Source organism: Coccinella septempunctata, chromosome 1, assembly GCF_907165205.1.
Source record: "Coccinella septempunctata chromosome 1, icCocSept1.1, whole genome shotgun sequence".
Lineage (NCBI taxonomy): Eukaryota > Metazoa > Arthropoda > Insecta > Coleoptera > Coccinellidae > Coccinella > Coccinella septempunctata.
In genome coordinates, this window is record NC_058189.1 from 40,928,908 (window position 1) to 40,942,240 (window position 13,333).

Genomic DNA, 13,333 nt, shown 5'->3' on the forward strand with positions numbered 1-13,333 from the left:
GCTCAAGAAAACTTATGTCGACCATCCATGATTTTTCACATTGAAGTAAATACGCTAAAGTTATTTTTTCAATTTTAGTTCAAATTGATATTGAACCGTGTTTTTAGTCTTTCAACTAAAAATCTATTCTTTTTTGGTGCTGCTTGAACCTTCAAAACATTGGTTGTTCTGTTTTGTTCCGATAGCCACAAAATAAAAAAAAAGAAAGATAATGGTGGAATTCCATTTTCCGTGAGCTTTCCAACGAGCCTACTCATGTTTCTATTTTGGATAGGGTTGAGGCTAAGGGGTTGAAGAAATGCACTCAAATTTATTTCCAGAAAATGAGGTTAGATAATTAGAAATCCATTTACGGGTTTTAGCGTTTTCGTCTCGAGATATTGGCCGAAGAAATATTGATTTTATTTCAGAATTGTGTCCAGCCTGGGGCATAGAGGTAAATACGTCTGTGGTAGTTACGCCACTGTCTTCATCAACATAACCTTGTGTTCTGAAAGGCGGTTTAGGATAGTCTTCGAGAGAAAAATCACGCATATATGTAATGTATGGTCGAAAACAGTGTTCATCTGAAACAAACGCGTCAATTTTAGGAACTTATTATAATTGGTAGTCAATAATTCATTCAGATGGTTTGACTGCATTTCCTTCCAAGTTTGAAAGGCTCGTGCTGATAGATGAGATGTCAAAAACTTGTATGAGAAACATTCGGAAATGTTTCAATAGTATGGGAAAACTGCAATAATATGCCACTTTTGGAAATTAACCCTCTGTGCTCTTGCCACCTTCAACAATAAATGGCAACCCCTACTTACGATACATAATTTAAGAGCTTGTCTAGAAAACTAAAGATAAAGAAAGATAAGAGGCAAAACTGGGAAAATTATATTGTGAAATTTTGTTATTTCGTGAAATTTTAAATTTCAATCATTACATTATTCGACGGTAATCAATGGTGCAAGTCCATCATGAAAAATGTCATGGGCAAAACACTGATAGGCTCATAAAAATTATTCATTTGTTCATACGCTACTGAAATTGAGCTGCACCGCGATAGGTTTTCCAAAATAGGGAAAAAACAAAAGTAGTTAACATCATGGGGAACAACACTCAACTGGGTCTCGAGAATCAAAGAGAGATAAAGCCACTGAGAATAGTATTTAAAAAATGATAATGAACACCTATGTCACACAGATTTGATGTACCTACCTACTTTTCCAACAGCATGTAAAATAAATAGAATCATACGGTATAATATAAATGATAACACACTGTTTTTTATTTCATGACGACAAGAACCGAAACCGATGATTGCTCAATCGAATTGATACAATTAAAAACTGTTTGTTCTTATATTTGTTATATTAAGGTGTCATAGTTTGGCGTTGTTGGAGGCAATAAAATTGTCATAATTTATTGATTTCGATACGATCGAAAAATTTCAAATGTTTTTCATACCTTTTATAAACCCAGAGATATAAAAACGGCAGATTTTTGAAAGCCCATCCTGTATGAAACTGAAGGAAAAAAAAGTGATGTGTTCCTCGATTACATTACCTGATGAAAAAAGCTCTTACTTTGCTGCATAAGTTGATCATTTCCGAAGTAAAATAACAAACGTCCACTTTTCAAGCAAAAATATAACATAGCCATAATTTCATTTCAAGACCAGAGAACCTATTAAAATGAAACTGAAACGCATACGGGAACTGAACTCACTTACTAAAAACAACAAAGTAAGTAAACTAGGCAATTAAGAAACTCGAACAGAAATATCAGTAAACGAAGCTGCAAACAAGTTTGCGAAATTGAAGATTCCAGGGATGATTATGAGTTTTTATCAAGCTCTACTCCGATGGTGATTTCATTATCGGAAAAATTAAACAACAGTTCTGTTCGCAATAACAGATTTTCTTTCAGGTGGAATTTAATTATAAAATAATTCATTCAATGATTTATTATTTTCGAAGTGTCTTTTTGAAACAGCTATTCACAAATATCCTGAAACGTTCTCATTATGCATTGTTTCTGATTTCGACCAAGCGCACTTGGCAATCATCCTGCAACGACTACTGTAATGACGACAGCACTAAAATTGCTTGAAACATTAATTTAGCATGACGTGAGTTAACCTTTTTTTATTCTTTGTTGAAAGTATGTAATTTTCATGTTTTTCCGGATGGATATAACCTTCTCTTTGTGAACCTGGTGGAGAATGAACGAATTTGAATTGATTTATCGATATGTACAGGGTGCGCAAAATTCGTTGTCTACTGAGGGGATCTCGAGAACTATAGCAACTAGATGAAAACGGATGACACATTCTCGAGCTCTTTTTTCCTGAGTAATATAAATCTGAAAATAGAACCGACCTATCCTTTCTAAATTTTGAGTTATGAACAAAAATTGAGGAATTGCCAGTCTCAAAAACACTCGCTTGTTTCATCTCGTACTCGAAAATCATTATTACATTTTATAGGCACTTTTTTATGAATAATTCGAATATGATTTTATTGAATTTTTGGATCCAGCCATTTTCAAGATATGACAGGGATTTCTGATTTTTCAAATGCTAACTATAGTTGAAAGTTTTTTATCTTCCTGCTATTTTTTTGCTGATTTCAGACATGTATCATATATGAAACTATTCACCTCAATTTTTTCATCATATTATTTTTATCCTGCTTTCTGCTTCACTATTGGATAATGAGACAATGAGTAGGTAGCCATCACCATAGCAACTGTCAAATAAGCATTTATTTTTCCTGGATTCAATACTCTGTGATCGGAATTACCGATTGTTGAATCATTTTTTCTATGCATCCATTTCTTGCGAATTCGAAATCTTTCATGTGATATTATTAGAATTTGATTCAATAACTCTTTGTCCATTTATAAAAGGAACTAGTGAATTAAGTAGGTGCATAGGGAAAATGATTCGACAATCGGTAATTCCGACCACAGAGTATTAAGTCAACAAAAAATTAGAGATTTTATTGAGGTTTCTATTAAAGTGTGTGTATCAAAATCACAACTCCTTTACGCATACATTTCGAGTTTTCATCACTTATTTTCCTAACAAGTGCATGTTTCGTATGACTGAAAAAAAAGTTTTATTCCACATCTTTGATGTATAGAGATGGTAACAAGAATGAATAATGTACAATAACAAAAATAATCGTTAAGCCGCAAAACTTCTAGTCCTGGTCGATGCCACCAAAAAAACAACATCCTGATTTCTGATTGTGTCAATTCTTTGAAGAGAGCCTCCACATAGAAAACAACTAGCTCCCTTAGAGAAGCTCGATTCGACAACATTTTTCAAATCTTTCATAGTAACTAAATAAATTGTTCATTATTTTCATGTTGTATAAGTAAGAAATAAGTATATACCGATCAAGAGTTGAAGAGGTTGAACCAACAGCATAGATTCAATGGTCCAGTTGCAGGTACGTTCATCAAGATTTGATTTCCCATTAAATTTTGAAACATTAATGTCATTTTCAGTCATTTTTGAAGGGAATAATGGAATATCAAAATTACAATGGAGCATTAAATTTTAACGGACTTTCCCGCAACTGGGAGGATGCCGAACAAAAAGAAATGAATAAAGTTATTCAGGAATATTTTCTGCTAGTAGTTAAATGAGCATCTGATAAAACTATAAGTGTACGCTCCTAAATAGTTCTTTATCGGTAATTCCTGAAGAGTTTCTGTTCAACCAACTGCAACAGAATGATTGTGCGTACATTTCATATGTAGATAATGAAAAATTCTCATTGAATAACATAAAACCAATATGCAATTCGCAACAGGTTCTCGACCTCTTCGGGAAACGAGAAGCGTTATTCATAAAGTTAACAGCATTATCCCCAATTCTGAGAATATCGAAACCTGTCTTTCGAGATAACGTCAACTTATCACCGAAGTGCATGAAGGAGTCATCAGTAAGTTCCGGTAAGATCGTTGTTCCTAGGAACTTGTTCGATAAAATATTAACGGAATAGTTTTTTTTCCGTAGCATCGATTTTCAATTAGGAAAATCCTGAGTAATACAAGTGTCACAAATATTACTAATTTCGCTTACCTAGTAATTATTATCATGCAGACAACTGGAGACTGAATAACACTGTCTATGAATCTGAAAACCTACCATTAGGTAAGGTGTATACTTCTGCTTCAAAAAAATATCGAGAATAGTATTAGGTACTCATCCAAATTCAATGTCTCCACGTAGAGTTGAGCCTATTCCGAAATGATACGTGATACAGTTTTACCGAGTTCATAAAACATTTAGGGTCTTGTCTTGGTTATTATCTTTTCATAATAACATTCTTAACTCTGGCAATTTTCCGACCGAGTTCCGAAAGGCGGAAGTCATAGGACTTTTAAAACGTGGAAAGAATTTATTGTCCTGATCCTAATAGTTATCGATCCATTAGTTTATTGAGTCTTTCAGAATATTATAGAGAGGCTAATTCTTTTCAGGATTGAATCGACTTTAGAAGACGCTTTTCAAAATTGTCAAGGGGGTTTCACGAAAAAGAGAAATCGTTGTGATCAGGTTCTAAACCTCACCACTTTCATTAAAGCAGGTTTCAATAATAAACTAAAAACAGGAACAGCATTTGTGTATTAATCTGCAGCATATGACATAGTATGGAAAGATGGTTTGATTTTCAAACTTTATTCACATCAGAAGTATGGAAAGCGAGTGATTCGCTTACTAGAAAACATGCTGTCAGATAGAAGGTTCCGTGTTTTTATTGATGACAATACATAGTAGTAATTTCAAAACTGCGAATAACTCTCTACCACAAGGATCAGTTTTAGCACCTATTCTTTTCTATTTATATCTGTTGATATTCCTACTTCTTCTTTCATTTTAGATGCATAGAAAATAATTATCTACAGATTTAGAAATTTTGAGGAATTACTTTATCAAGTGGCGTTTGCGTCCTAACCCAAATTAAATCGTGGTCCTTGTTTCCATTTGAATAATCATCGAAAATATAGAAAATTGAGCGTTGTTTTCGGTAATTCTTTATTGGAACATTTATTAGTTCAATCCAAAATGTCTAGAATTTAAGCTGGATTCCAAGCTGAATTTCAAAGCTCATTTGGAAAATTTGCGTCTGAAGTTGAAAACTAGGAATAATATCCTGCATAAACTAGCTGGTACTTCATGGGGTGCTGATGCACTTACTTTTCGAACGGCAGCCCTAGCTTTGGTTTTTTCTGCTGCTGAATATTGTTGCCCCGTTTGGGTTAATAGTGCTCATGTGCCAAAAATTGATGCACATTCTTTGAGAATTATTAATGGAACTATTAAATCTTCACCTATTCAATGGTTACCAGTTCTTTCAGACATTGTACCCCCTCATATTCGTAGACAGACTGCTGTTTATATTATTGGCATAAATTTCAATCTTTTCTCGACTCATATCCAATTCTGTCCTATATTGCACGAAATACGATTCCAAGACTGAAGTCGCAAAACTCTTATGCCTTATATGGTCCAACTCTTTCCTTGATTCGAATATAAGGGACAAGGACATTTGGCAATCTGAATGGAATACGTACATGTTTCATCCAAGAATTTGTTAGTGATCCCTTGAATATTCTGAATCGTATACGAATTCAATATTAGGTACGTATCAATATTACACTTTTCCGATGGAATTCATTCGAGAATCCTAGTTGTGCATGCAGAGAACCAGAAGAAACCATAAAGCATCTGAAATCATTGTCGCATTCATAAATTTCAGGATGGTTTTAGAACATGCAGTTTCCGAATCTTGGGCATTTTACCAACTACTAGATAGGGACTTGTTTACGTTCTTTCAACAAAAAAACCTCTAGGCATAATCCATACAGCTCTCCACACAGTACACACAGTCCACTTTGGTACACATGGATAGTAACAGAAAATTCAAAACAGCAGCTTTTCTCAGGTCTTTGGCCCTCGTATACCCTTCGCCTTCAAACATCGAGATTTACCACTGAAGAAAGACCTATGCAAATTGGAGTTCCATTACAAGTTACACCACTCCAAACCAATTTCACCTTCTCTGCTCTCGACTCTTCGGCACAACTCCAGAAAGAATAGCTTTGGTTATCTCTCTGATTCTAGTATCTTTCTCATTCCTGCTTTCTGTGCAACATTCCTTGTCCAGAAGGGCTTTCTCTCGACCCTTCTACCTACATTTTACCGAGCCAGTATCTTCTTCTATTATACATTGTCAATTCTGTTTCTTCCAGTACATTGAAGGGAGTGTACTCTAATTGCAGTACCTGTACGTCTGTACAATGCCGAATGCGCAGCAGGCAATGTGTGTAAAGGTGGATGCTCACTGGCGAACTGCGACTGCAACGACCATAAAAATCCAATTATGTTGCAGCAGTGAGTATCTACGAAATGAAAATTCATTTAATCCCAAGAGTAGGTACTTTTTAATATAATGGGCAGTAATTGGATACCAAATGTTTGATGACTTCAAATGTATCACCAATGTTTCTATGATCAACTTCTGACAGGTGGACCAATATTGAAGAATGCCCTATATCCAATAGATTCAGCGTGTCGCCATCTGGAAGTCCATTAGTTGTTGAGTGGTTTAGTTTGTGTTTTATGCCTAGTCCATGGGGGGAGAAGTTGATGGATACTGCCAATGAATTTCTCCAGGGTTGGCCTCACGGTGAAATTCATGCAGTTTCTAACCAATCTTAACGGATCGAATTTGGTATGCCTCGGAAACAAGGTTCTGCTCGCAAACTATGATATGAAGAGTAGGATGGAATCTCTCCAGAATTTAAAGAAGGCCGATCCAGATTTCTGATCGTTATTTAACTGCTTTGATATTCTTAACAGAACAAAGCTTTCAATGATCGAAGTTATATTGTGACATGTGTTCATGATAGAGACTCGCTTGTCATAATCAAGGATTTTTCCAGTAGGTGTGCGAGTCGTACTCGTGTAATTTAGAAACGAAACATCTGTTGGCCAGGAATGAAAAGATCCAATAGTTAGAACAAAGTTAACTCAACGACAAGGTCACTATTATACCTTTCCATTCAATATTCAATAGACACCAAAATGAAATCCTTGTTCAGATCTCAGAACAGACGTAGGTATATGAAAAAAAGTTCAATTGGCTCCAGATCGATAGGTCATAGATGGGAAATTTCTGATGACCCCAAATGTCAGAAAAATGAGTCAAAGGTTGAATTGTTAACTTACAATTCACGAACTATGTAGATGATAAAAAATGACACTGAACGACACAAATCACACGAATCGCTATCGTACGTGAGTCATTCAACTTATCACCGATAATCGAATGTGTTCGTACGTTCGTATCGTACTGAATCCAATTCAATTACCTCGATCGTGACAAAAACCCGAACGACACTCAAAATACCGGGGACAAACTTACCGAATACCGGCGTGCGGACCGACTGACTTGTTTTGTTCCGTTTTCCACAGTATCCCGTAAGGATGCAGCGTGGGGCAACCTGTGGCGTTCAATGCGAAATTTCCTCCTTGGTCCTTGAAGCCTTGCGCTTTCGCGAGAGCTTTCCCTCTCTCTATGCGATGAGTCACTCTGAATGAAAGTTTGAGACATGCGGTAGACGTGAAGAAGACCCGATACGGATGATCTGATTTATCTGAACTTTTGTCGAGATCGTGCGGTGAATAGGTAATCAACAAAGGAAAGGCCATACTAAACGGCTTTGAAGATGCACAATTACCAAAAGACTGCAGATTTCAACATAAACTTCGTTATTTTACAACTCTTATATCCAGGGTGTCCCAGGAGTAACTGTAGAGGGTGGCCAAAATTCGATGGGATTGAATGGCAGCTCTGTAAGAGCTAGGGAAAAATGGATGGGCACTGCAATCCTCTATCTTATGTTATAAGTGGAAACTCCTTTTTAAGGCCCTTTGAATTGGTGCCTTTCTTTTGGTTTTAATGATATCCAAAAAAAAAGTTACATTCTACAGACACTTTTTCACGTAGAATCTCATCTCGTGGCGGAGTCGAAGATGTTTTTCAGTCCGCCACTTCAGTGATATAGTGTTTACTTTTTTTTAAATATAAACCCTTTGTTACTTTTACATATGTATTCCAGTCCCCTATTTTCATCTGATATATTATATAATATACGTCGTGTACCTAATTATTCTTCTAAAGGTACATTTATACCAAACGAGCATTGTTTTCGAACGTTTCAGAACGTTTCAAAACGTTTTGAAATGTTTTCAAACGTTCGAAAACTCAGAATAGGGAATACGCCTTCTGACGAAAATAATGTATTTTTTATGAAATATGTATCTTTGAAACGTCACATTTTGAAATAACCATTTCAACCGTTTCCCAAAAAAGATTATTTCAAGCACTCAAAAATGAAAAATAAAATGGGTATTTAAAGTTTAAAGCGTTTTGTGAGAATTGCACAAGCTGGCAACATCGACTGAAATATGCCTTGATAATAAAGGACAACAAATGCATTATCTTGATGAGATAGACAAAGATGGCTGTCTATGAAGTCTGCGACGAACAAGGAAAGTCGTAAAATTTTTTGGGAAATTTATGGCCGGTTGCAGTTGAAGCTCGCCGATAAGTACGCGCCTGTAGATCAACAGCTGTTATTTTATAAACAAGCTGATCGGATATTGTTCTTTTCATTGTCTTGTATGCGCTGTTGCCAAATCGTAAAATCCACACAAAGCGATTTAAATTTTAAAACCCCATATTTTGAATAGTTTCCGCGGTGAATTTGAAAAAATCATGAATGAAACTCATAATTATTCAGTTTAAACTTTCATATGCAGTGATAACCCAAATTGAGGAGAATTCCCTATGGGAGATGTTCACACAGCCCGCGCTTGTCCGAACGAGCAGTTGTTCTTGATAATTCAACGAGGTCTCTCTAAAGTGCACCGACATGGCGCCCTATCTAAAATTTCAATTTCTACTGCATCTATAGTAATACTCTCTCAAGTGAAAGAACTACACCAAAGGAGGAGACGAAACACCTGGGTGAATTCTTTTCTGAAAGGAAGAAATTATACCCAGCTGCTAGATGACTTGAGAGCGGACGAAACTGAACTTTCTAGAAATTTTTGCCGCATGTCATTATCGGACTTTAATATTATATTACTCGCCAAAATTGAGGAAAAAGTGTCAAGAAAGGAAATCAATGATCGAGAGAGCATTCCTGCGTCGCGCGTCGGTTAGACTGGCACTAACACTTCGATTTTTGGCTACAGGAGATTCTTATGTAAGCATCTTGTACCTTTTCCGAATTTCAAAAACATCAATATCGAAAATTATTACCGAAGTCTGTGAAGCCATCATAAATGGACTCCATTTCAAATGAATTAATTAATTATGAAATCACGATTCAAGAGATCTCACCAAAATTCAAAAACAAATTAAATCCAAGACCCAATAACTTGTCACGGTCCACAGGTGTTTTCGATGATATAATCCCAGAAGTGCAAGGAAATCTGAATCCCTTTGATGTTGATGATTCGTTGGTTTACCGACATGAGGCTGAACGGGATCGAGCTTTTTAAAACGTTTTGAAACAGGCTTCGTGAACTTTATTCGGCGTTAATGAGTGTTTACACCGCCTGTGCATATTGCGTCCATTGTTCGCAAACAGTGCCTTATAATGAAACATTACTATACCGGCATGTGGCGAAATGAGCTAGAGCTGTCTGAAACGTTCGAAAACAGGGTGTGCGAACTCTGTTCGTTGCCGATGAGTGTTTACACCGCCCGTGCTACTGTTTGCAAACAGTGTTCGAGGAATAATGCTCGTTTGGTATAAATGCGCCAACTCAAAAACTAGTTCGGTCTAATTGGCAGGTAATTTTCATTGATAATATGATTATGAACTTTATGCTCCTATATTGTGTCAGATTATCAAATGTCTCCACCCAGATGCTTCGCCCTTAGTGGATTTTCTTAGGTTTATTATTCAGATATCAATATAGTAACGAAACCTGTAGACACCTCAACTCAACCTAGGGTTGAGTTCGGCTTACCGACTTTTCTACTCTGAGCACGTCAAGTGTATTTCAATCGCGTTCGACTTCGATCTCTGAGTATTCCCTTTTCTGTTCGGGTCGAGACGGAGCATGTTCTCCGATCACGCTCGCACTTCCCCGAGTTTGCTGATAGAGAACGATGGGGATCTGTCAAGTGTGAAGTTGTGACTGCCGTCAGTGACAAAAACTAACGAGTACCTCTTTGAAAAACTACACCTGCCGCCGTAATCAAAAACAAAATGATTTTTTCGGACTGTTCAACTGAATATGAAGCAAAAATCTCGAAGTTATTGACATTGGAATGATGCCCTATTTGAGAAAATTTGAAGATGTTTTTCAGATTTCAGAAAAATTTTCTGCGGAATCATTGAAGCAATGTAGAATTCAATCTGATATTGAAGACGAAAGTTAGTACCATTTCAGATGCCTTTACTTTCCTCTTCCTCATAATCCAAAAAGAGTTCAACACCAAATCTTATAATAGCATGGTTCAAATTCATTTCGCACTTTCAAATATCAGATAAACTTTCAAACAAACAAAAATCAAATAGTACAAATAATACCATATAAATAAATGACTAGATTATTACTATTTATTTCTTGGTACATAATTAAATCACACAAGCTAGCAGCACCTCTAGTCAATGGTGACGGCAAACTGAGCTCAGCACAATGAGGCCAGTACCCAGTACCAAATTTCTGTTAAACGTTGGTCGTTGTTTTCTTGAGCTCCCAGGAACTGCGGGAATCTTGAAAGCACCCAAAACAATTTTCAAATCTTCTCATTCTTACATATGTCGTGTTCTACCATATTTCGAAATGATCACTAATTGTTTTTACAAATTGCACTTATCGAATGCATATTATGCATATTACGTCGTTGGTTTTCACCAATATTTCTATAAAATTATTTTCGGAGTGCCAAAATAGGACGCTGCAAAAAGGTGTCATCTCGTCTTGACAACCATTTGAAACTCCTAGGTGATGTCGACAGAGAACTCCCAGTACGTTCGGGTTTGAAAATGACCGGGAACGAGATCTAATAATGACGTCACGTTCCCCGTGCTCCCTCCGTTCGTTCTGTAGAACTTCAAGCCGAACTCAGCCCTAGTATGCGTGTTCGAGTTCTCATGTTCGAGAGTCGAACCTGAGAGATATGTTGGCATATCTCTGGCCAAACCATATCTTACAGGTCACAGCTCTGCACTCAGTTTCGGGTGCTCGGCGGACCTTCTTGCCCTTAGACTGAAGCTACGCAACCTCTTTGATTTGATAAGAAACTATACCACTGGTAGCTTGCCGGAATGAACTCTCAATTCGGGATGCTGTGAAGAGAGAGATTTAGTCGTGCAGTTTTCCGTATTAGCCGATCTTGTGCGGCGAAATTAGCTCTTACTCGTCCACGCATAAGTGCATTCCCTCGAATATCCACCTTAATTTCGGGCAGTGTATTTCTTCAGTATAGTATTCACTCAGATTTCGTGATATGAATGAATAGGAATGAAGCTACACAATGCTTATTCAATTAAATATTTCAGACCTATTTAGGCTCATCTTCAGCAAGTGGACAAATCAAATAAATATTCTGAAGCTTGATTTATAATATTCTTATATTTCCTTGTATTACTCGAAGGTTCAATTAATTATCTACCTGCAGTCTGCAATTCATCTCATTCTCTAATGCATAAAACAATTTTTAGTATCAATTTAGATCAAGGTCATGGACTGACTAATCATACCCAAACGTGCAATTTTCCGTTAAGCATAATAATAAAGAGGTTGTAAATTTATTACTGAGTTATGACGTAAATAATAGGGAAGTAGATCTCCTCATAGTTGCATAAAAATGCTGGATGAGCTGCTGGTAAATCACATAATTATAGATGAAACATAGTCCATAAAGAATCTCCCACTAAAAAAATTGAATGAAATAATTCGTTGAATATCAGGAAATTACTTATTTGATTAATTTTTCATATGTCACCTTTTCGCATGGTACACCGGATGATAGATTCATTTGTTTTAATAATCCGTAATATAATAAGGCCCTTAATGGAATCACACTTTGATCAGCTGAACACAGCAAGTTGAAAGAGTTTTACCTATATCAACTATTTCTGAACATTTCTCCTGTTGATCCACTCTTTGGAATCATGCACGGAAAAAATCACGACAATCCTGAAATTTCTACAGGCGTTTTGGGCATGTTACTTTTATAGAACGAATGAGAAATTTCTATGTCAACCGTCTAGTTTTTCTCTGAAAAGGTGAACTGGATGAATTTTTTTTATAAAATCGAGAACCACCAAATCGACTTATTTGGACGCTGAAAACTGTGACGTCCGCTCAAATGGAAATCGTCCGATATTCCAATTTCACTATACAGGGTGTTTGTGAATTTTTGAGATACATTTCGAAGAGTGATTTTTCGGCCAAAATAAAGGGGAGGTCTTTTATACGGGGTGTTCTACAAGCTCTATGACAAACTTTGACAGATGGTAGCTGCGCTTATTCTGAACATTTTTTTTTCCTATGAACATATGTCCGATTCGTTTTTGCTTAGAACATACAAGCGTTCGAAAAATCATATTTTTATGTTCAAATCACAATAATAAATGGAAATTTTGAGACTATAAAAATTGTTCAAATTGTCAACCTTCGGCTTGAATGCAAGCTTCGCAAAGACGAACTAAAGATGCCGTTACTCGGCGGATCAGATTTGGGTCGTTTCGTATTCGTTTCGCTGGATCTTGAATTCTATCAAGTAATTGTTGATGAGGTTGGATTTCAACATGATAAACAAGCTGCTTCTTATGTCCCCATAAATGAAAATCTAAGGGATTTAGATCAGGCGAACGAAGTGGCCATATATTGGTCCTCCTTGACCTATCCATTCATTCAGTCAACTGACTACTTGCCTCCCTCTATTTGGTAGTGCACCATCGTGCTGATACCACATATTTCAAACAATGTTGAGCTCTATGTCATCAATGAAGTCAAAAAGGTTGTGCTCCAAAAAATTTTTATACAAATCTGCATTCAAACGATCATTTAAAATATGTACTGGCATCAAATCATTTTTAAAAATCCCACCCAAACATTTACACTGAAACGTTGCTGAAATTGTCTTTGTCTAATGCTATATGGATTCTGAAGTGCCCATACATGTTCATCATGGTTATTGTTGATACCATCTTTAGTGGAACAAGTGTCAAATGAATAATAAAAAAAACGATATTTTCTGTCCGCCTACTTAATCGAAATGAAAAAATTTTC

The 13,333-nt window shown here is 36.3% G+C and overlaps 1 protein-coding gene across 3 annotated transcripts in view; it reads right to left on the reverse strand.

Moving 5' to 3' along the window:
* The window catches only part of LOC123314772 (supervillin-like), a 275,601-nt gene that overhangs the window by 145,018 nt on the left and 117,250 nt on the right, over nt 1–13,333 (reverse strand). For 2 of the 3 annotated variants that reach the window (XM_044900132.1, XM_044900115.1), the window contains exon 1: nt 7,238–7,506. The exons of the other annotated variant lie outside the window; for it this stretch is intronic. The gene's annotated coding sequence lies outside the window, so the exon portion shown is untranslated. Of the gene's footprint in view, nt 1–7,237; nt 7,507–13,333 lie in introns of those variants that run through there. 3 annotated transcript variants of the gene reach the window in all.